Source organism: Ctenocephalides felis, unplaced genomic scaffold, assembly GCF_003426905.1.
Source record: "Ctenocephalides felis isolate EL2017-DRISC unplaced genomic scaffold, ASM342690v1 CF-g0.4_SCAFFOLD_02979, whole genome shotgun sequence".
Lineage (NCBI taxonomy): Eukaryota > Metazoa > Arthropoda > Insecta > Siphonaptera > Pulicidae > Ctenocephalides > Ctenocephalides felis.
The window spans coordinates 9,294-13,118 of NW_020539133.1; the positions used below are offsets into that span (position 1 = coordinate 9,294).

At 31.6% G+C, this 3,825-nt stretch overlaps 1 non-coding gene across 1 annotated transcript; it reads right to left on the reverse strand.

Annotated features, from left to right (window-relative positions):
• Positions 1–708: 708 nt before the first annotated feature.
• Positions 709–921, reverse strand: LOC113381669. The gene has a single exon (XR_003367557.1). It is a non-coding gene; the product is annotated as a small nucleolar RNA U3 (small nucleolar RNA).
• Positions 922–3,825: the final 2,904 nt, after the last annotated feature.

A 3,825-nucleotide genomic window follows, 5' to 3' on the forward strand; every position in this document is an offset into this window, starting at 1 on the left:
TTTTATCAAACATTTTTTTTTGTTTCTCAAAAATCTAATTTTTTCGAAGTAAATTTTTTGCAAAAATGTTAATCGCTTTTAAAAAAATAATAATTTTTGGTACGGAAAGTACCAGCAATTTGTCTTAAGGCACGATGCCTTAATTGCCTTAAGACAGAATTCAACTTACAGCTAGTTCTATTTTCTTTTGAAAATTTGAAAATTTCGAAATATTCTCAAATTTTTGTATTATATCGATTTTTTTAAATTTTGATATTTTTCAAAATTTAGTTTTCTTTTGAAAATAAAAACTTGATTTTTTCTGGAAATGTTCCTAATTACTAAAATTTCTTATTTCTTATTTTTCTTAATTACTAAAAGCAAAATGTTTTTTGAATTAATCTAATCGGATGATACGTACTCTCAAAAACGGCATGACCATTTTCACACCTTCATTTGCACACACACACACATGCTATTTTTCATTCATTGCATTTTTTCTAAGGTATGCCAAAATGTTCAGAAGCCTTTGAAACGTAAAGATATATAAAAAATTTCATTCTCGATTTTTTTGCGATAACTATAACTTGCCCTATGTTTTCTTGCTGAAACTTTTACTGTTCCCGAACGTCTTCTATCATTCTTGTGAACATGAATTATTCTAGTTATAAGGAACGCCAATTCGTTGGTGTTGGTTTTGGAACGCACAAGATAATAAATTTTAAAGTAACCTCTCAGAAAGCATCACACCCATGACCAGAATCCACGAGGGATTTTAGCGAACGGTCATCGATGATGATCAAACTCCAAATGAAGTTCGAGCACCTTTCTCACGCTCAGGGTGCGATGCTACGACTCATCTTCGAGGTCGCATCAACTCCACGTTTGAGTGAAGAGATTGTGAAGACATACTACAGAAATGATCCTGTGAAGTATGATCTTGCCCAAACGACGTTTCGACCGAGACAAGCAAAGTCCTTTCAGGTTTGTGGGGCGATTACAAGTTAACGTGACACAGGTATACGAAGCGGAGACATCTACCGTTTCATTTTCAACTCTTGTTGTTTATAGAAGAAGTGTTGAACGTATAGTTTGGCAAAATGCGTTCGACTCTTACGGTTAGAGGAATGAGTTCTATAATGAGTTTATGATAGAACTTCATAATATATTATATTTTCTAATACAGTACTCCATATCATTTATACTTGTTAACTTCCCGAAGGAGAAGTTTATGTTTTCATAAAAAAATCCGAATTGCTAATTTTATGTTTTCTCGACGTTTCAAGCCATTCTGAATCGAATGAGACCAAATTTGGAAAAAGTATGTGTGTGTGTGTTTGTGTGTGTGTGTGAACAGATTTTTTGCCGTAAATCGACGTTTTCTCAAAAACGGCTGGATCGATTTCTAAAATTTGAAAGCCATTCGATGTGTCTTGATGAGGACTAGCGTTTCTAACTTTTGTACGACGATCGGCCGAGCCGTTTCTTTGTAAATCGCAGAGAAGGTTTTCGTCCACGTTTTAGGCTGCAATTCTGAATCGATTTTGAAAATTCAAAAACTGTTCGAAACTATTGGTTGGGAATCGACCTGATTAGTTTTTGGTGTAGATCGGCCGGGCCGTTTTCTTGTAATAGAGCGTTAAAAAAATTTTTTTCGGCGATTTTCATATTTTTTTTTGCGGTAGATACCATAGTCTTATAGACAATACTAAAATATTACGGTCCTGTGGCAAGTAGTTTAATTTTAAAAATTCGTCAAAGTTTGCAAAAATTAGCGTCGTTTTCTTGACGTTTGTCAAAATTAGAACTTTCATCGACGTTTGTTCAAAAACGCTTGAACCGATTGCATAAATTTAAAAGCCAATCAATGTATTTTAATGTGGATTATCTTTTCTCAGATTTTTCCAGCGATTGGCCGAGCCGTTTCTTTGTAATTTAAAAAGAAGTGTTAAACTTTTCGTCCACATTTAAGCTCATACTACCGAATCGATTTTAAAAAATAAAAAACTGTTCGAAAGATATTATTTGGGAATGATACTGATTGGTTTTAGGTGAAAATCTACCAAGCAGTTTTCTTGTAATTAACTGTTGAAAAAAAATTGAAACCGATTTTATGGAACTTTTTTTTGGCGATGTATATCATGGTCTTATAGAACTTACTGAAATATTACGGCCTTACGGCAAGTAGTTTCATTTAAAAAAATCATCAAAATTTGAGAAAATGAGTAGTTTGTTGACGTTTGGTAAAATTAAAATTAGACGATTTGCTTGGTATAGCGATACAGTGCTTAGTCTTAATGAGCATACTAAAACATTAACGTCCTACCGAAACTGTTTCAAATATAAAAATTGTTGATTTTTGAAAAATTGCTTTTATAAAATAATCAGAGTTAATGTGTTCGTTCGTTTTTAATTATGGGTAATAAATCCACTCGGAATACTTGTAATCACTAATAAATTAATTTTTTTTTATTGATTAAGTAGATTATTTACACATATCGGGAAGTTCATGTAACTTGCCTCAAGGCTAAATACCAAACCAACTAGTTGGCAATTGATTTTGAAAGAGTATTAAATTATACAACTAACCTAAAGTAGGGTAAGTTATTGTAATGGGCCGAAAATCGGAATTGAAAATTTTTACATTTCTCGACGTTTTGAAGGTTTCTGAACGTTTTGGCATACCTCAGAAAAAATGGATGTGTGTGTGTGTGTGTGTGTGTGCGTGTGTGTGTATGTATGTATGTATGGATACAAATTTCCAGTCACGTTTTAGGACGCACGGATCAACCGATTTGAATGGTTCAAAAAACATTCGATTCCTATTGATAGGGAAAAGAGCTGATTGGTTTTTGGCAAAGGCAGGTCCAGCCGGTTCGGAGATACGGAGCAAAGAGTGCAGAAAATAGAAATCGAATTTTTGAGAGAACGGAGTATCCGATTTGAATGATCTTCAAAAACATTCAATTAGTAACGATTGGGAGAAGTGTTTATTAGTTTTTGGCAAAAGCAGGCCCAGCCATTTCGAAGATACGGAGCTAAATATGTAAAAAATGGCAGTTTTTGAGAGAACTAAGCGTCCGATTTAAATGATTCAAAGAACTTTCTGCTTGTCTTAACAAAATAATTGATTTTGGAAAAAAAAAATTTTGTCCCTTTTTTTTTTTAGTTTTTTGTATATCGAAAATATTTCAGATTTTATTTTATTATTTTATATTAGACAATGATACAATATTTATAATAATCTATTTGAAAACATTCAGTATTCAACGGGAAGTTCCAGCAATTTGCCTTAAGGCACGATGCCATAATTGCCTCAAGACAGAATTCCACTTACAGCTAGTTTAATTTTTATTTTGACATTTTTCATTTTATATTCAATGTATTGCATTTTTTGTTTTTTTTTGTATTTTTTTTTTGCTCATATCAATTTTGTAAATAAGACATTAAAGTCTTGATTAACAAAAATAAATTGTAACAAAAAAAAAGAACGTTTTTCTGTTATCCATGGCAAATAAGCGCTAACTTTTGTGTATACGCCAGAAAATCCAGGTTCTGCGCATCTGTATCCATAAGATACCACTCCAATTAAATAGTAGTTCTTTGACCAAAATTTCCAAATATTACCTGTAATAAAAGGAAGTACTATATATAAACTATTCTTTTGTTAAGAATACTTGATATGAAAGATTACATATTTAAAATTTAAATGTTGAAATGAATAAATTATTGAAATGCATAACATCAAGTAAAAAAAGATTTTACAGATTTTCAAATCATTTTTATTGTTAGAACGTTTTGAAGTAAAATTTCACGTCATCATCATTGAATATCAAATTTTTACAA